The 21511-nt window shown below is 39.8% G+C and overlaps 1 protein-coding gene across 3 annotated transcripts in view; it reads right to left on the bottom strand.

Annotated features, from left to right (window-relative positions):
• The window catches only part of cntfr (ciliary neurotrophic factor receptor), a 148376-nt gene that overhangs the window by 97374 nt on the left and 29491 nt on the right, over positions 1-21511 (bottom strand). Inside the window, exon 4 of one of the 3 annotated variants that reach the window (XM_088391458.1) lies at positions 5609-5677. The gene's annotated coding sequence lies outside the window, so the exon portion shown is untranslated. Of the gene's footprint in view, positions 1-2073; positions 2319-5608; positions 5678-21511 lie in introns of those variants that run through there. The other 2 variants (XM_088391456.1, XM_088391457.1) reach the window with 2 other exon arrangements.

The raw sequence follows: 21511 nt of genomic DNA on the forward strand, positions 1-21511 counted from the left end.
CTTTTAACAATAAGGGCAACCACACGTTTATAAATTTTTAATAAGTCACTGTCACTTCTCTTTGCTTAAGAATAATTTGCTTCACTTATCAACCCTGCCACAAAGTCCATGATCATCCATCTCGTTTTTTTTTTTTTTTTAACTCAGTCACGTCTAGTCCTCCCTTGAATCAATTTCTTCGGTAAACATGATGAGCCAGTGTCGCTTTTTAATAGTCACTTTTAATATGTGTCTGCACAAATGTTGGTAAATGCAAGTATATGGATATGAACATTTACACACTCAGAACTCTCTTTTTCTTATTATGCATCCCTGGACCCCCCCTCCCCTCCTCTCTCTCGCTTTCACACGCTCGCACATACACACACAAAGCCCTCTTCCCGTCTGGTGTTGCTTCCAAGCTAAAACCAAACCATGTGTGAGAGCTACCCTGCGCCGACCTAAACTGTCCAATCAAAAATGGCCGGATTATCTGGAGAGATTCTTTGCAGTCTAGGTGGGTAGGGTCCAAGAAGCAGGGAAAAAAAAAAAAAAGTTTCTTAAACTCAGACTTGAATGCGCTTCTTGGATGCAACATGAGCCAAATTCTGGATTTTCGTTTCCTTTTATTTTTGTTTCTATATGAAGCGCTTTCACTCTCACTTGGCCGAGATGCCTTCAGTTCCCTCTGCCACTTGTTTTGGGACTTTCCTTACAGCCCCTCTCTCATCTCACCCCCCCTCCCATGTCTCCCTCCTTACCCACCAGCAACAAGGCATGAAAACGGCGCTCCATTAGGAGTGCCCGAGCTAAGCCTAGTCTGACACGTCCTGCTTTGATCAGCCGTGAGCCGGGCTAAACACCACACTAAACTCCCAGTCTAGGGAGGAGGCGGGGGAGGAGGGGGAGGGAAAGATGGGACCGCCAAGATTAAAGCAGTGAAAGGAGATTGAGAAAGAGGAGACAATAAAAAAAGAAATAAACATGCTACTCACTACTTTTTTGATATTTTCTGCACATTTTGGTTCTTGCACTTTGACCCAACCCTAAACCCAATCAGACTTTACATGAGTCATTTTTGGAAATCAGCAACAGCACCAGCAAAAGGACAAAAAAAAAAAGCGCTCGTCTTTTTTTTCTCCCGAGGAGTGAAGAGAAAAGGGATTTCCGCTCAGTGCTAATCAATCAGACCGTAATAATGGCTCCCATGCCTAGCTGTCGACTGGAGGGGTCAAGGCATCCCGTGACCCAGCGCCCAAGACCCAGGGGCCAAAGCCCCTCTCAGAATAGCACCCCAGGACACACTCCCCGGGCTAATTGTCCGAGCTAGTGTCGGCCTTTTCAATGCCCCCTCCCCTCTGCACCTTCCACTTTCTCCCTCATTCCTCACTCTTCCCTCTCTTCTTCACAACTCCGCAATCCTCTCACTTTCTAGTCTCCATTCCACTCCGGTGTAAAAGGAGCACGCTGGAGTTGAAAGTCGGAATAGCCAACACCAGCGCAGAGATGGAGTGATGAGGAGGAAGAGTTGGAGCCCGTGGCTCGGGACAGAGAGTTCCAGAGAACCACGGGGAAGAGAACCGACTCTTCCGGGACATTGATAGAACTGTGAGGGGTTCAGCCGCTTATAATGGGCTGGCATCAGTCAGATCCGATTCTATGACTCAGAAGAAGCCTGACCTCATCAACACGTACAAAACGTCAACACGACGAGGAGACGGCACACTCGCACACAAGAGTCCGGAGCAAAGCCCAGTCCGGCTCGGCGCAATGGCATTCCTTTCATTCCAAGCGCACGCTGCTAATTAACAGCATTAGCTCCCACGGGCAGAGGGGAGGGAGGAAGGGAGGGGGGGGGTGAGGCAGGGGCAGATTGATGGAGATGTATCCCAGGGTTGCACCAGCACCACATATTGAATGCCACGCTTGCGCTGCTTCCTTTCTTTCATTCTCACAGTCCCATTCAAGCAAGTCCTTTCTACTCTGTCAGGTCCTGCTCAGACAGCACCGATAAGCGCAGCAGCACACACACACACAAAATCCAAGCACTAATTACAATTTCAGGTTAAAAAAAAGAATCAATTGGCTACTCACAGGGAACCTCCTCTTTATTGCCTGCTTTTCCTGATCTGTCACTCCTTATCCTCTTCCTCCAGTGTGGCAAGGGGTGTGTATTGTGTCAGTCCGATAGAGGAAAGTTGCCGTCTCCTTACGTTGAGCATGTGTGTGAGCGCTTGTGTGGAAGAGAGAGGCGACGTGCGCATCTGTCTCGGTGTCTTGCACTGCTCGGAGTGAGCGAGCTGAGGCTGTTTTAAACAGACTGCTGTCCCCCATGTGACCAGCCCAGCCACAGGCAGGGATACACACACACATATACACTGATGCACACACACTGACACACACACACGCTCGCTCTGTCGCTCTCTCTCTCTTTCTGCTTGCACACAAATCATGTCCACAGTGCACCCCCTAGCCACCATTCACAGTAGTGTAGGGAGCAGCCCAAACATAATGTACCATGAAGACCATGCATTTCCTAGCCAGATGGATGCAAAAAAAAATAAATGCAATTTCAAATATGCACTGATTATGTGCATATATGCAAAATAGGCGCATTTTCGAAATGTGTGTGTATAAAAGAAGCACTAGCAAAAAATAGATATTCTCTATTTTCCCCCAGTGCAAAAGACTCTTGCATAAAAGTTCATTTATTGAAGTAGTGCAGGGGCAACAAAATCATGTCTGAAGTCATCTAGTGGTGAATGTTGATATTACAATTAAAATCTGTTGACCTCTGCATATTCATTTTATTTTTTTACACATATTTTGTCAATATATTTTTAGGGTTTTACTTTTCATGTTTTGGACATTTTTAAGAGCTTTTTTGGAATTGTAAAAAAAAAAACTTAAATACTATTTTTTCCAGCCAGTTGCCCATCCCTTATGCAGATGTACAACATCCAATTTTAAACATGTCTAAATGAATTAGCAATACTCACATTTGCATATATTCTAAAATAGTCTTACTGTGACTTAATAAGCACATACACAAACGTTTTTTTTTTTCTCTCCCCCTGCTGTATTTTGGCGTCTTTACCACAGCTGTGGTTCACACCTGGAAGCGCTGACCTTTTCAGTAATGGAAACCTTTTAAAATTGACCTTCAGCTGCAGGTCTGCCTCCGCTGCAATACGTGTTTAAGGAACAACAGCAAAGGGGAAACAACACACGCGAGGTGTTTCCACTGCAATACCCACTGGCAGGTAAACTTCATTTTCAAAAGGGTCAAAAGTATTTTTTGTATCATTTGACTCCCAGGTGAGGAATAGGATTGCATCATTTTGGGGGAAATTTTCTCCCGCAATAAATTATCTTTAAAATCATAAGGAAAAAAAAACATCCTCAGGACATTTCTGATTGATTCTTGATGTTTTTGTTTTACAATAATCCTCCATTTTTTATATAAACAAGCTCAGAATTGTTAGGCGGACCGGTCGGCCACCCTGCAGACTGGATAGAAGGACAATAGGTGGAATTACAAAATTAATTTAATTTCCCCCATCCTGAGGGCATATTTCCCACGATACACGTAACACCACTACCATGGCAACCTTTGCGTGACAACACTTTGCGATAATGGCAAGAAAAACGGGCAAAGGGATTACTTTGGACCTGCTCTCCACTGATAAACACTTTACACGCTGTATTCAAAATGTCATTCACCTTAAGCCACTGCCAAGTGTCTCGAATTTACTCTGCCGCATTGTCTCGCCGTGATAAGCATGACTACATTGTAAACAATGAGTTATAATGAAGAGGGTTGACATTCGGAAGCCTGATTTAAGATGGAGGCTAATCCCGCTTCCATTCACCAAATGCCACCCTAATCAGTTTATACTTGAAATTAAAAAGGATCATTTACATTAACAGACTCCTAAGTGGTGTTTGTGGATCCATTGTTGACTTTTAAAAGGACTCTTTTTGTCTCTCCTGCTAGCCTGTTGTTTAATGTGAGCAGTCAGTCTTTGCGACTCTCGTTTCTTGCCGAGTTGAATATTTAAATCGTCTTTGTGCGGCTCGCGTCGACAGCCGGGATTCGCGTGAGTATTGACTGTGAAGCACGATGGTCGTGGATGCCGATGGAACTGCTGACGAATAAATTCGGAAGGGTTTCAGGCAATATTATCAGCTCGTATTCGGCTTCCAAGCTACTTTGACAATGTCGATGGACAATGGCCCAAAAACGATCGTTTTTATCACCAGGGGATGGAAATCCAACGTCTGGTGATGTCTGTGCATGCCAGACTTTTGTAATTGACTGCAAATGATTCGCAACCGAGCATTATAAAGTGAACATTTGATTTATACATTTAATTTACGGCCTCTTGTGTCACCCTTTCGGGAGGGACCTTACTTTCTGAGAACAACCCTCATAAAAACATAAGATGAGGTGCTAGTTAGTGTTTTATTGTATTTTAACCACACTATACGAGGGGACATAAAAGTAGTTCCATCAACACTTAGCAAAGAGCATCTTCGAAAAATTTCTTCTCGAAAGTTTAAACCCCCCCTCCGAGAAAATGATAAAACCGTGTTTGCTGTCCATGTGAAGATTCAAGGGTGGAGGATTTCTCCGCACTTGCGTCATCCCCTGTTTGCCCGGCGTTTGGTTAACGCTGTTTATGTGCTGACAAAGAGTGTGTGATAAGACGAGATAGCCCATATATTTGTATTTGGATTGTCTTGGGAGAGATGGATGGAGATAGTGTGTCTGCAAAAGAAAGACTGAGTCAAATAAATATGCATTGCTTATCAGCATGTCTTTGGGTTTTAGCTCGGGTCAGACAGATAGAAGCCGCTGGATGAAACGTAATAACACGTCGTGGGACGCTATGGCAACTGATTCCCCCCAAAATCAGTAACATCATCTGGCCCAGAAGCCTCCATGAGCACTAAGCCAAACATTTACTTGCAGTGATAAGGTGAAGACAAAATGTCAGTGTATTTTATGCGAGGCGTGTTTGCGTGGTGGATTATTTTGCATGCTCAAATTGGAGCTCTTTAGACATGATATCACTGGAGGCTTGGATGTCATCATGTCAAATGTTTGTCTTCATTCTACCATCTGCTTAATGCATGGAGATGAAGACAGGGGCATTTGCTGCATGCAAATTTGATGTTGCTGAAACTGTTTTAATACCGATACTTGTATTTTGTGGTCAAGAGAGTCATTGTTAAAAAATTGCTTCAAAAAATAAAATAAAAAAATAATAATAATAAAATAATATATAATATAAATAATATATTATTTATTATAATAAATAATAAATAAAATAAAATGAAAACATATATATATAATCTTGTACGTATCCAAAAGTTATTCATGCAGTCTACCATCCTTGACATTTTCTTGTAGTAAGAGTAAATTTAAGGCAGAACACCGAATGTGGCTTTCAGGGAGCAATCATACAAGTGGTTCAATCTATTTAAGTGTGTTACACTTACTCTCTTTCGAAGCGCCTCCATTTTCCCCCCCTTCACCTCGATGTATTTCCCCCTGTTTTTTCCCCATAGTTATTTTCCTCTCGTCTAGTCTTACGGTTATCAAAAGTAGTCAAATCAATCTTACCTGTTTGAGATTGTGTCTTGGAGGCTTTGGCTTTAATATCATGCAACTTCTTTCCATTGGGCTGAAGATCTGTGAACACACAAGCCACGATTAAATCAGAGTCAGCATTATTAAATATTTATGCCATTTTAAAGGACATGGGCTATGTTTCAACATTGTGGCCCTTTGCGCTGAGGTTTGACAGGAAATAACTTTCCTGACATTTACTTTTTGACTCCGTATTCTAAATCGCCTTTCCGATGCCGCTCGGTCATTTTGTCTTCAAACATTGCTGAATAATAGCATTCCAATTTTTTTTTAAATATTAGTAGCTCACTTGCCAATAGTATATTCATTCACTTTCTATGAGCAACGGTTGACATTAAAATGGAAAACGCCGGTCGTCTGCCAGTAATCCAGCGGTGCCACGGGCTCCCTAATAAAGTGAAAGACTATCCTGTGAGACAAACACTTGATGTGACACTGCTGAGCTTTTTGGCAGCACATCAGACATCCCGCTGCGTCTTTTAAATTAGAAAGACACAAACAGGTCGCGCAGTCAAAACAACAACGCTCCGACTTTGGAAATAGTGAGGAGTCTTTTCGACGAATGCATCGGAGAGAATGCTGAAAATCGACTGTAGTTAGTTTTATTTATTTTCTGTTTTATTCTTTTTTTTCATCCATTTTTTTTATATATATATATTTTTTTGTCCATTTTTTAGGTTCATTTTTGTCTAAAAAATGTACTGCACGCAAAAAGCCTCACTCTACAAAAATAGCAGCTACAGAACTTCAGAGTCTCCATTTTGCACCAAACCACTAACAAGCCATTAAATACAGAATAGGTCTTCATCAATGGGGACCATCAAAGCCCAAGTGAAATTATGAATAAGATTAGCTTAACGCATGCTGTTTGTCAGCTTCAATTATGCCCGACACGCTAGAAATCTTCTTCGCAATTAGAATTCCAATAAGAATGGAGGAAAAAAACACATCTCGATGTGGAAAGACTGGTAAATATTTGACTCGAAATTGGACATGAAGGAAAATACGGTTTTGGAATGTCCATGTTGAAAGCAGATGCAATTGCGACATTGATTTTACATCTGAAGTAATTGGATAAGGATAGTGTTAGCATAATTTAGATGACGCAACTGTTGCAAAATTCATTTCCATCTCATTATGTGGCACTGATTTGAACTAAAATGATGCATTTGATTAAGATGTCATTATTATTGAAATGTTTCGATTGTTTAAATAAAGCTAATGTGTTGCTCTTGCGTAACAAACGGGGGATACCGGAAGATAATTAGGAGTCAGATGTATTTTCCTTTATCTGAAAGATGACAGCAAATGTAGGATTTAAGCTTCGAATTTTGAACATAAAAGAGAAGCAACAAAAAAAAAAGCAGCTTGCATAATTAAGCAGCAAACAAATGACAACAGCACAATTCTATCAGCTGTCAAAATCAAAGCCGCCGCTCCGATTGTCTTAGTTGGAAAACGAAAAAGGTCTGGTTTCTATTTATATCTTGCAAGAACATCTTTTCGCCCCGGCTCTCCAAGCCAGACGCTCGGTTCAATATCCTGCTGCGTGTTTAGGAATGAAAGGACGCCAGAGATGCAGGGAGACAATTGACGATTGTTAAGATGCGCATATGCCGGTGCACACCTGTTGAAACACACTACAGGATGCACATCATACAAAACAAAGATAGTCCTTTTATTGAAGGACAGGATATAAAATTGGAAAAAAAAATGGTCATAATATATCGCGAGAAGTTTTACTTTTAAAAAAAGGATGCAAGAACACACACACACAAGTTCGACCTTCACGATTTGAAACAACTTTGAGCCATTAATGTGCTTTGGGTAGTTTCCAAAAAGGTAACCTTTTTTTTTTTTTATAGTGCTCATTTCATATGCCTTTGAGTTTTACCTTTGGCATTGTCAACGCTCAGTTGATTGTGCGTCTTTTTTTTTTTTTTTTTTTGGATCACAATGTCATCTTGTCGAAAAACTTGCCTCCCGCTAATGTCGCAGCAAGATGTTGCTATGATTTATGGAGCTTGTTGAAAGCAGCCCAGCAAGACGGTAAACCCCAAATGTCCCCTTGACTTTTATTGGGACTTTGCTTATTCATAGATTGTGCCTCTTTATTCCTCTTCTGTCTGCAACTCATTCCTACTGGATGCTTGTCTGTAGCTCACATGGTGTGTATATACGTATATTATATATATATATATATATATATATATGTATATACTTTTTTTTAAATCATGCTAAGGGGACATGAAGCACACTCTATCAGTCACACTTTTAAATCACAGCCACTGAGTCACATAACATTCTCAACAAGACTCACACTTGGCAGAATGATTTTGATTTGAGAGGCGTGAACTCGAGGAGAGGTGGGAATGTTGTTGGCTTATTTTTTTTTTTTTCTCCGACTGATAACTTTGAGTCATCGCAAAATGAATAGACAGATCTATCTATATATTTTTTTTTTTCAGTTTTTTGGTTTATTGTTTGTTTGTTTGTTGTATGGACTTATATATGGCACTTTAAAGTATTATTTGTTTTGTTTTATCTCTTTTTTTGTTTTGGATGTGTTCGAAATAAGATATCAATCAATCTATCTATCTACTACTATATGCCACGAGATGCACCGTCGCACCACTGTGAGTGAGGTGAATGAAGGAGAATGAAAAAAAATAAGAACAGGTGGGGGGGGAGGTGGAGCAAGTAGGACAACCTCAAAAAATAAAAAATAACACAAAGATGGAAGGCCGAGTAAGAGGTCATGGTGAGAAAAAGCAAAGTCTGTCTTGGGGGAAAGGAATGGGCGGACATGACTTGCCGGAAAGTGCTTGATGAGGGAAAGGCGGTGAGTGAGAGGCGGGAAAAAAAAAAAAAAACAGCAACAGCATCAGACGTAGGAGTACAAATAAGAACCACATATGAATGAGGAGCAGGCTGTGGCAGACGTGACAAAGAGTAAAAGTCAAAGACGTGATTAAATAGATAGGAAGAAAAAGAGAACGATAGATGGAAACAGGCAGGATGCTATAATAGCCGTAGCAATTTTGGAAATGTCAGAAAAAGACGCAGCAGGGCAGAAACAGTAGGTGATTCCATCTGCATAAACGGTTTCATTAATGGCCGGCAACTTCTCTGTTAAGACTCGAACCCTACGGAGACCTCAGCTTTGCATCACACCTCTTATCAAACTGATGAGAAATTGGACGAAATGACTGGAATGGAAAAAGATCCAGCAGTCCTTTTTAAAGGTTGATTATTCCAAGCAGTTTCTTTCAAACATATCGACACAACAATTTCTACCCATCCCAAAAAGAGACGAGTTGGAGTTGATGTAGTTTGAAAGGTGTGACTGTAAAGGAGTGAAGAAGCTTTTTGAAATCTGCCTTAAAGTTTTACACCCACAGTGACCCAAAAAGATAAGACGGAGAAAAGAAAAAAAATACTTTTCTCGCTGAATAGAAAACTAGGACATGATAATCGTCTGGTAGGCCAAATCGTGAAAAGAAATGAAGGTACATAGCGACATCCTAAATTAAATCAGCGCTCCTTCACTCGCAAACTTGACTGTTTTTTTTTTTTCTTTTCTTCCAACCACACATCCGACTCAGCGTGGAACTTCATCTTAGTTTCGGACTCCAACTGAGCACCATCTGTTGAGGTGGATTGACACGACTTTGTTGGTTACGTGCAGAACGCAAGATTGCACCCTAGCCCTGAAAAGACGATAAAAGAAAAACTAAATATAAATTCAGAGTTTGGTTAAATCCCCACAAATGAGGTAAAAAAAATACAGAGAAATGGTGGGTGGTAAATTGTCTCCACAATCCATTGCATATTAAACCCTGAAATAAAGAGAAGGGAAAAGCATTTGACCTAAAGCGAAAAGTTTAACTCACGGAGTTAAAAATGGAACGTTGACGTCTTTCGCTGTCAACGGTAGTGAATGAGTTAATTATGACATGACGCATGAAGCGGATATGTAGCCAGATAAATAATGCCTCGCTGCCTCTGTCGACGACTTCACAGAACAATTAGCATGTGACTCTTATCGCAAGCCAACGCTCTTCGCCAACGCTAATTTGTGCAGCTCAGGAAAATGGAGCTCTGCTTATCTTTTAGTTGTTTGTGGTGCGGAGTTGTAAATAGCCACACTGATACTTTGCAATCGGAACGGGTTAATCATGAAGAATGATACGTGGAGGAATCAATAGATGAGAATATGTCTCGACTTTTTTACAGGAGACCAAAAAAAAAATCCATATTATATTGAAGTGGGATCATCTGTGATTTTACAGCATGATTCTCTCGTTAAGAGCTAAATTGTCACCAAAGGGCCAAGTTGGCTCGTCAGGCAAGGTCTCGGTAACACGCCAACTTTTTGTCATGAAAAGAAAAAACACCCACTGAAGTTTTAATATAAAAGAGTAAGGTCTAGCGCTGCACAAAAGTCAAGAGAGAGATGGTGAAGCAAAACAAAACATAGTGAAAAACAGATTAAACAAGGTGATATTGAGAAAAAAAAAAAAGAACCAACACATTTGAAATGACAGCATATGGGATGTTTGAAATAAGAAGGCTGAAATGAAAGTGGAAAGAAATAAAGAGCAAGATCAGAAGGGGGAAAAAATAAAATAAATAAAATACAAGCTGCCCTTTTAGAGCTTGAGTACAGCATGCTGGTAGATGACTGAGGCAAACTTTCCTGATTACACTCGAAGGAAGGAGGGTTGCCATGGAAACATCTATAACTTTTCAACAATCTTTGCAAAGTCTACTTTAAAGACTGCTTTTTTTTTTTTTTGTCGTGTGAATGGGCTCTTTATTACGTCAATACGTACGATAATTTGCTTCAGCTTTCATACATTTATTCGTCGGCTTAGTTTCAATGTTGAGTGAAGTCAATTGATTGTTGCTAAGGATGTTTTCACACGGCCTTCAGTTATTATGAATGGAACAAAATGTTGTTTTCTGCGTGGTGTCGACGGTTCGGTTAGATTTGAACACAGTAATCCAACTTGGGTGTGCACCAAATAAACTGGTTTGCGTGTTCTGGGTGGGGTTCTAAATGAACCAGCTTCGTTGCGATGAGAAAATGGTCCGAAATGGAATGGTTGGAAGAAGAAACTGGTGAGATTTAGAAAGGCTAAAATCTGCTGACTGTCAAATCTGTCTATTGTGTCTATTTTTTAAAACCAAATTACTGTTCAAAATCTGAACTTTAATTTTTTTTATTACAATTTACTGGATGAATTTGATTTTTGGCAGGAAAATTGAGATGTTTTACCCCCGAGTGAACTTACTTAATGGTCTGGAATTCCTCCTGTTAACGCGAGTGTTAAGTGGGGGCTGTTGACAAAAAAAAAAAAAAAAGTGTGTTCAAGCAACTTCATTGAAGTAAATAGAGGCTTTAAAATAAAAGTTCGCACTGGTTTTTCATTTGATGAGCGATTTCTGGAGATGACAGGAGGTGCAGCGGTTTCCACTCTTGAAGCCCTTCATTAGAGGTGGCTCCCTCGCGCCAGCCTTTGGTTTTAGTTCAAAGGTCAAGCCGTCTAGAGCCTGCTCATTTCGCTCCCCGTGGTTAGATTTGCCCTTTCACACATGTGTGTCATTACACATAACTTGGCCCAAAGACACATTCTTGTTAGTTGGATTCGGTTAAAAGCTGAAAAGTTCATTTTTTTTGTGTTTTCTTTTAAATAACGAAAAAGCCGAAAGTTAGAAACTTTAAATGTTGGTTGTGTTGTATTTGGAAACGAACGCCTTGTTTATGGCTCCGCTTTTAGCCTTTAATACTCAGTTATGTTTCGAGGAGGGTTTGGCTGGAACCAAAATAAAATCAACAAACAACATAGTTGACATTTGAACATTTATATAATTTAGTATGAGAAAGCTAGAAAATCAACATGAAAAAAATGATATATATATATATATATATATATATATATATATATATATATATATATATATATATATATATATATATATATATATATATATATATATAAATATAATCATACAGACGCAAGTCGCTAACTGCGGATTTAGGAATTATTTGCCATACATGCAACATTTCCTTTTAATTAGAGCATTTCTGTGTGAAACGATGAGAAACTGCAGAGATTTACATAAAAATACAAAAAATATAGCTGCTTAGAGAGGCCGACGCCTTTGTTTCTCCACTAATAACCGGCTGGTGCTAGCCAAGCGTTCTCTCTCGTCTCTATTTACTGACAAGCACCAAGCTAACCGCTGCCGAAGTTTGTGTTGATTCAGCTTTTGGTGCTATTTTGTGTTAGCCACACCGCAGTGAGTAATAACTATGTTTGTGTAAGATAGATTGAGAGAGCTGTGGTTGTTGACAGGAATCAGCTTAAGAGACGTACTGGAGCGCTACAAAAGTGAATGACATTCAAGTGGGATTTCTGATGATTTTTTTTTTGTATATAAACCCACAAAAAAATGGTCCTGTTTTGACTAGAGCCAACATCAACCCAAGAGATTTATCAAATTTTCCTGGATACAAAACGATTTCCTGTGCAAACTACGGGATGCCAAGAGTTCAAAATTAAATCGGCCTGCTGACACTCATGGAGCTCATACTGGTGGGACTCTTTAACAATTCATGTACAGCAGTGTAAAATATGCACAGATGGGATGTCAGATTTTGCAAATGAATTTGATTCAAATGGCAGAAGAAAGGCTTGACTTGAAAACATGATTATAATGTTGTATAAAAAAAATTGAGAACAAAGTGATGATCATGTCCGTGTCACTTCCTATTTTCGGAAAACGTGTTATTGCATACATAATACATTTCATCCGAAAGATTTCCCTATCCGTGTTGAGTGAGGCCATTTTTGTTTTTGACTTTAGACTGAAAACATTAAGATAAATCAATCATATAGTTGAAATATAAAATCCAAACGAGCATTTGGGGCACACGAGTGTTTTGAATGGCATCACACCCCTGCTGTGGAGGTTAACGTCGAGGTTGGGGTCTGAGGGAGCGGTGAGAATATTGCGGAAATGAACACGGTAATTGCCTTTTTAGACTGACATGGAACCTGATCTTCCAAATTAATACTCCCTTTTTTTTCCCCTATCCCGCTTCAACTTGACATTGAGTTATGGCACTTTGGAAAATCCGACTTGAAGTAGCAGTTTTAGTTAATTTGTTGACTCAAAACCGCGAGTGAAGCACGCTAAAGTTTGATTATGGGTTCGAATTTTCAAACCGTCATGTTAAAACTATTAAGAAATGATTTGCTTAATTGTGTTATTTGTGTGAAGGTGACATTATTTGGCCACCATATTCTTTTGCTCCTCATCACTTGCCATCCTCAGTCTAACCCCCCCCCCCTCTGCATTCCTCCCTCTAGCAAACCCAGCAAATGTTTAAATTACACGACCAAGTAAGCAAGATTAATTAAAATGATAATCTACGAGCGGAATATATTTCACAGTTAACCGAGCGGCTGTTTGAAATGGCTGCACAGAGTTCTAAAGTCGAAGCAGAGTGTTGACCTATACATCTGTTGAAGTAATTGTCGCCATTAAGCCAATTAAGAACAAACCGCCAGATCGCCCATCACGTGCAAAACGGCCATTTTTCATCAAACAAGTACGTCAAAAAATTCAAACAATATATTTTTAGTTTTGCTCCATGTCACCAATCACGGCCACCGGGTGATCCATTCAGCGCCGGTAAGAGTTAAGGGACGTTGGCGAGTGCTCGATCAAAGTCAATTAGTGGTCGAGTGTGTGTATTCATTGCGTATTTGTATTAGCATGCTCGGTGCGCCTCTCTTTTGTGAGGAAAAGCTTTGCATGAGCATCCTCATTGGCATGCCTCATTTACCTGGCATGAGCAGAATTAATGACTGCCGGTTTGAGGCATGGAGAGAAAAAAGGCGCCACTTGAAAACAGACAGCGGCTGAACAACATACCTCGAGATAAAACTTCGACACAGCACATGCGATATGTTTTCTCCATCACCGAAAAACTTGCCCGTATTTTTTTTTTAAAGAAGAGAATTTCTTGTTCCAGCCTTTTAATAGCACGTTGGAGAGTACACAATAAATGGCTTGGTCCAAACCGGTGTGAAAGGAAACACGGAGTCTGACATTTATATTCCATATCTAAATGAAACCAGACAGGGTCACAGCTATCGTGCGAGGGATAAATTGATTGGGAGTAAACCAATTAAACTTTTACGAGCCAATGACGGCCTTTCACAATTAACTGCTCCTCTCCGTGGTGGGCAAATAATCAAACTGTCAAAGTTTGGTTGCGGTGAAGCAATTTCTCTTTTTTTTTTTTTTTTATTGACAGCACCTAAAGATGGACGTAATGACATATATTGCCACGATGGCAAATGGTGGCTGAAGTGTCAAACCTTAACGAGCGCTTTATGTCATAACATCTCCGAGGAACTTTCTCCGTCGTCAGGATGAATGTTGACCACATGTTATGCGCAAACACAACAAAACGACAGGAGTGTGTTTGTCTTGTCTGGGTTTAGTTGTCGAGCTGCAAGTGGGAAGGAGGGAGAATAATAATTGGGGCAGAGGTAATTAACGTCGGTTGGCTTTAATTGGTATCATTAACATACTGAAGGTCAGACTGCTGAATAGCGAGGGCTTGCAGACATATTGGATTACACACACTCAGGTACACACACTCGAATTTTAGCCGTGATATAACTATTTCGTGCCTCGTGATTGGCTGGGAAGCATTTTAGAGCCCTGTCATCAAAAGTCTTCACCCCCCCTCCCAAAATGACTCGGCAAAAGAGTGATAGTCCTGGACCTTCTGCTGGAGTCATTGCGCAATCTGTTTTGGACACTCTTTATTTCTAAGTGATCCAATCAAGGCTGGCGAGTGAACGCAAAGAGTGAACGGGAGTGCCAAAAAGCACAGATGCTGCTGCGGTAGCGCAGAGAAGCAGGATTGCTTTGAGAGGTTTTAATTTCCCAAAGTACAAGTGAAATGATGATGTTCAACAGAAAAGGCACGCAGAAAAGAAAGAAGAATTACAACGTGAGTGGGAGGCTGATTAACAACCGCTGAGACTTTCCGCTGTCATAGAATAATGAATATCAGTCAGGACGCTATTGCATAATTAATACTCACTCGGCACCCCAGAAGCTACGTGATTCCGCTACTATATCATTTTTTTGCAACTTAAAACTCTTGTTAATATTTCACGATCTAAAGACTAATGGAAATTATTTGGTTAAGCATCAGATATGACGAAGAAGGTTCCATAGCTTGACAAAGGAAGTTCTACATTGAAGTGGTGTTCAAAACGTGGCGGGGATGAAAGAAAAAAAAAAGTCATCTACGACGGAATAAATGGAATGTCATTATGAGTCTTACAATTCCCCCGCCATTAGTTTTTTGGAAAAAGCACTAGGACGGAATGTAAATCATAAATGCACCACGGCTGCATGTTAAAGACATTTCACAGCAGACAGGAATCATTCAGGGTCACAAAAGATAAGAGTTGCTATTGAGCCATGAAGAAAGAAAAAAAAAAAAATCAATCTAGTTTCTATATTTACCTATAAATGCTCTTTAGGAAGCACGTTTCATGATTCATCAAACAAGAAAGTCTGAATCTTAGAATATCCAGTGTTAATTAGGTGCCAAAAGAAGAAAGCTGTTTTTTTTTTTTTTAAAAAAACCCACATGGACACATTTTCTATATATGTGAACACTCGGCGGCAGTGGTGAATAATGGGTAATTGGTCTCGGCAACAGTGCCCGTAGATAGCTTTTAATGAACATTTCACAGACTTTTATAATCCTCTTCATGTATGGGAAAAAAAATATGTTATGTGATGTAGCTTATACCGTATTTTATTGCCTGGTCACGTTCTCCGCTTCTTAACATTAGAGATGTAAATCCGTAATGGCTGCTACACATTCCATTCTAAATTCAGCCATAGGCGACCTTAGCGAGATTGAGATGAAATAACTTTTAAAGAGTGTTGTTTTTCTTTGCTCTTCGACATCCCTGGTTCTTCTTGGCGAGTTTGCCGCGTGGTTTTTACATTGCATCAAATGCAAAGCTTTAGGAATACACCTGCTTGTGGACACAGCCCAAAGGCTTTTCCCGCACGTCGGGATGGTCAACACGCGAAGCTTTCAGAAGGATTTAGCTTGCCGAAAATACGTCATCTGGAATAGACTCGAGGATAAACAGAAGCTTTATGGTGACCCTCCCCTCTTTAAAAATCAACAGACGAAGGACAGTACAAAGTACTTCGACTGGGATCTACGATTAATGCAATCGAACATGACAGATGGCAGATCTTTGAGTTGGCAAAGTAAATCGTACTCAGCGTGAGCCGTTTGTGCCAGTTTGACGTCACACTAATTTATTGCAAACCCAAGATGCACAGTCGGAAATATTTTGTTGCAAAAGTCTTAATTATACTTAAATGCCTAATTAAACACAAATACATAAGATGGTCACAGATGTCCACATATCAGACAACCTCGATGTACCTCACCAGATTTCGGCTCAATGGGTATCAAAGGATTACCGCCACATGGATTTTTTATTTTTTGGCGACACTTTCACTAGGAATATGAGAACAGGCTTGAGCATGGTTGATATTTGAAATTTGAAAAATTGTTATGCTGAGGCGTGTTCTCACTCTTTTGAGCCTCAGCAGCTGGAAAACATGACAAAATTGCACAAGCCCCCAACTTGGACATGAAGTATATAATCGGTGTGTCGCTTATTTACACCAGCTGTCGTTTGTTTAACGAAAAAAAAACCAGATGGGAAGATGAAGCTTCAATTTTGCTTCATGAACCAGTTGTAGTTTTTGACTTGCTTTCTCTGATCTGACGATTTAATTCAAATCAACAGTGAGGAGTCAGAAAATGCAACAACTGCTTCATGAAGCACAATTGAAGCTTCATTTTCCCCATCTCTAAATATAACGGTTTTAATTGAGATCATATACAAACACACAAACAAGCACATTCCTCATAAATGAAGAATCGGAATATGTATTTTGTAGTTTGATAGTTGCTCTATATTATCTTTGGACAATAGCTTAAATACATTTCACGGACTGGGACTGCTAATTGAATTCGCCTATCACCAAGCGTCGCTTGAGTGATGCTTCTGTCATACTCCACTTTCAATTTTCACCAATTGCTAATCAAAGCCTGCAGTAATTAGCTACTAAGTGCTCTTTTAATAGCTACAAAATGATCGCTATGGTCGAGCGAGTGCGCCATCTGCCGCAAATACCTAATCGATATGACTCCATGTCTACGCCTTTTTCTTATTTGTCTGAGAAACGAATGCCTGGAATTTTTTATTTTATTTTTTCACCATCATTCCCATGGACCGCATAGCCCTGACCATGCTTTGGCACAATATTATAGAGCACAAGCTCCTCCATCTGTATAGATAAAGGGATGGCTCAGTCTGAATCGTCTGTGAGCTCCAGTTCACCCCAGGGAGGACGGGGGTTTTCATTCAAATGCAATCCGCACTCTCACCAAGACACATGTACCATCACCTCCATACACCCTTTGTGTATTTGTGTAGTGTTGGCAGACAAAGATGAGAGCTCTCTACTAGCGGGATGTGACCCAGGAGACACACTGTAGGCTGTGTGTGTGCTCCTCGTCTCCAGATCCAGCAGTTGTGTTTGAGACAAATGTAATGCGATGCATTTTTGTCGTATAGTAACACAATAGTATTTGTGCGACTGTTTTTCTAGCCAGTAGATAAACGATCACATGCAGGTACACTATAGAAATGTAAACACAAGCATATGTTCGTCAAAATCCTCCTCATTTTCCGCAACTAAACACAAGGATTCATTATAAAATCATATTTTAAAAAAAAATCTTTCCAACTCTTCCCTTCTTATCCTTTTGTTCTTCAAAGCTCAAACAAAATAATGAGTGCCTACTTGACACCCGGTGAAACAACAGAAGTTACGATGTTCAAAGTCTTTGCAAGTTTTAAGGATTTGCAAACTACCGATGACTTCTTATTTTTCCGTACCGTCATTTAAATATTGCCATTTTAGTATTCAGGTTATTTCTTCTTACAGGGCAGCGTTCACACATTGCCAATATTCTGCACAGCCATGACATCTATCGCAAAAGCATTCACACTTAGTCTGCTCGTGTGTGGTCCATGGTTTCCTAGCTAGTAATCACCGGCTGTTGGTTCCCATTTGTAGCCCTTAATGTCTGAACCACAGAGTGAAAATACTCAGTCACACACACCCGAGCGTAGAATTGGAGCCCATCTGTGACGCTACATGGCTAATTTGTTCACATTTGAAACAATCATAATTCATATTGTTTGATTCCAGCATCAGTCCGTCCATTTTAACATTCCAAGAATGATGGTGGTTCTTAAAGACGTGCTCGAAGTTGATTGTGATCACTCCCACAGCGACGCACACCTCCCTTTCTCAGATCAGCCAGCCTGCACTCGTCTTTTTACAGGAAATACAAGTGATTTTGTATCGGAAGAACATTAGTAGAGAATTCACACCAAGGCGGACATGGTCTACGGTCGCCTCCCCTGCGCTAATGCGCTTCGCCAATTATTCATAAAGTTGCTAAAGTACTTCTCGTTCACTTTTGCTGCCAAGCAATCAATGTAAGAACTCTGGCGAGTCACTGGACATTCATCTCTCTTGCCAGTTCTTTGGTGAGCCATTTGCCTCTGATCCAATGTTACCTCTCAATCCCTTAATTAAAGACTCTCGGTGTGATCTGGATACGAGCATCCACCTTAAATCGTTGTAGGTCAGAGAAGTATTGACGATTTACAAATCCTTTCCAAATCCTTAAGATGAGAAGTGTTGCTTGGATTTAATTGATCTATATATGCATAATAAAATCAAATTGCTTTATAAAGAATATTTCGGAATAATCTTTTAGTACACTTATTTTTACTGAACAAAGTTGTAGTTTTATATTATCAGGGAAATTAATAGTCGCAATTTTATCGTCAGTTTCTCCACTAATGTTTAGAAAATGATTATCCTAGTAGCTGCTTTATGTTCCACGAGTTTTATAACTTCCAGAAAAAACTTTCATAGAATTATTATTATCATTCACTCCATTGTCCTTGTGATATGTACACAAATACGGGATTTATCCTCTGGACATTAATTTCCAAGAGATAATGTTACATTATGAGCTAATCCGCTCTAAGTGCCGGTAGCACTGTCAAGGTAATCTCCATTTTTGGCAAGCTTCAGGCCTGAGCTTGCTGGCCCATATGTCGGGAGGATGGTGCGGCCCAATCGCTTCCTCCAAGGTGCTTCACTCAGCCCAATTACAGTTAGCGTTTAATCAAAATGATAAGCCCACACAATGGAAAATTTTCTGCTGCCATCCTGGCAAATCTCATTTTTCAGGACTCTGTTGTTTGATGTAATAAACTATGGAGAGTCGGGGTGGGAAAAAAGTACCTTTGGATTCTATTTAAATTTTTGAACAGGGAAAATGTTGAATCGGAGCCCCTGTGACATTTGAATGCCTTTGACTGCACTACGTTGTATTAGTTATTTAAAACGCTAATGTTCTTTTCGTCTGCACATTCTGACGCCGGCGGTCCACTAATGCCAACTCGACTGTGGCGCTCGCTCGGTTATCTGCAGCCACACTTTGCTACTTTGTTCGTGGCAGAACAGTGGCTGAAGCTACAAAGGGAGATGTTACAAAGCATCCTTGGCCTCATTTTTTTTTTTTTCTCCTCCTCCCCAACTGTCAGAGTTTGGCTTTCAAACAGTTGCTAGCAGCTAACACTAAGAGACCACAGTATCGTCGTATGCTGGGAGCTCGGGATGCGAATGTCGTTTTGAAGCCGTATAACAAAGAACCCTGCTGACACTGAACTGACAGAAGTGTTGAGTCTGTCAGGTTAAGGCGGATAAATGCAATATTAGACCTTCACTAAGCTCCTACTACTTATGCTTTCAAGAAATGGAAGTATTTATTGATTAGAGTCGACTCGATTAGGAAATATATATATATATATATATATACACACACAGGAGTGTCTCAGAAAATTTGAATATTATGATAAAGTTCGTTATTTTCTGTAATGCAATTAAAAAACACAAATTAAATTAATAAAAGGCTTGCAATATTTCAGTTGATTTGTAATGAATCCAGAATGTATGACCTTTTTGTTTTTTTAATTGCATTACAGAAAATAAAAAACTATCACAATATTCTAATTTTCTGAGACAGTCCTGTATATATATATATATATATATATATATGAATTAATATAAATAAATAAAAACATATCTATACATGAGTATGTGTATCCAAAACCGCCTTAGCAAACATAATTAATTTACAAACTATGACATTAATTCTCTCAAGGCATTTGAGGAGATGTATAAAGTGGACATGGAGGAAATCGTGACATTATTCCAAGTGACACGTCGCTTGTGGTAATGCAGTTGCACTTCTTAGTCTGCTCGAGTAGTTTAACATGCATCGCCATATTCGCTCACAGCTCAGTCAGCCACGCAGCTATTCAACATCCCCCCCGGTGACATATCCATGAATATTTACAGCTCTCACTTCAAGTTTAGTAAAAAGAAAAAAAAATGTTTTTATTCAGTGCTTTGTCCTGGCAGCTTTGTTAGGCTGTGCCATGTTGAGTGGGGGGGGTCACGCAACCAGTGACATCCTTGTGGGTTTTAAACCGAACACACACAATAAGACTAGACGTTCCGTATCTGATAAAAGGTTCCAGAAATAAATTTTGTGGATATTCACATTCATTCGGGTCATTGTGTTCTCAGGGGTTGGAACCGATCACAACACCACTGTTTGGCTTGTCTAAGAAGATGCTTCACCTCTCATCTGAGCAGGCTTCATCAGTTCATGCAGAAAGATCATCTAGGACATAACTACCCTGAGGGGGATCAAATAGTTGATCCTTTAAAATGGAGACACGCCCAAAACAAGATTTGGGTTTTATTCTTTTGAGATGCAAAGTGACAGTCGTTAGGAATTTCCAGCGGAGGGTGGCATCTGTCAATCAACGACGAATCGTACGGGCGGAATCGCCTTTAGTGATCTTGACAAACCTCATCTACATATATTTATAAAAAAGTAACATGAATGTAGTTCAATTTAAATGCAAAACTGGAATGTGCCATTATAAGTATGATAAAAGAACATTTTCATTGACTGATTTGACTGACTATTTAATTAATGGGGAGCACGCTGTCAAGGCTCACCACAATTTGAATCGACTTTTGTTATCATCCGATTTTTCTTTTTTTTTTTTTTTAATGACGGGTGTATTGAAGTGTCTTCCTGCCTTTCTGTTCATGATAATGTGATCTTTCTAACACAAAGCCTGACACCCAGCCATTTAGAGAAAGCCAACAAGCAACATGGGATTTGATACAGCGCAGCTTTTCCGATTTATATTTTCAAAGTTCAGCTTCTGAATCCCAAACATGCTTTTGTTTTTTTATAATTTTACCTGCAAGACCCAAAGATGTCAATTTAACCTCACACTAAACGCAGATTTTCCACGTATTATACCGCATAACTTTGAGATGCAGCACCGAAGGAGGTCTGACAAGATTTTAATTCCCTTCCTTGTGTTTTATTAGTTGTTTTTTTTTTTTTTTTTTTTTACAGAGTGGCCCACCAGAACCAAATCCTGTTGTTGGCTCGCGTGTAAAGTGTGTTTTTTTTTCCCTACGCCACACACGGGGCAATAAGAAGGTTGCTTTAATTGTGCAACCACACCGCACACAAAATTACTAGCTTGCAGAGAACTTGCATGCATTTGTCAAGTGAGTTACAAGAAGTGGTCATTCCATTCAAAACATGTTAAATTA

This window comes from Syngnathus floridae, chromosome 12, assembly GCF_059516105.1.
Source record: "Syngnathus floridae isolate MCC-2025c chromosome 12, RoL_Sflo_1.0, whole genome shotgun sequence".
Taxonomy (NCBI): Eukaryota; Metazoa; Chordata; class Actinopteri; order Syngnathiformes; family Syngnathidae; genus Syngnathus; species Syngnathus floridae.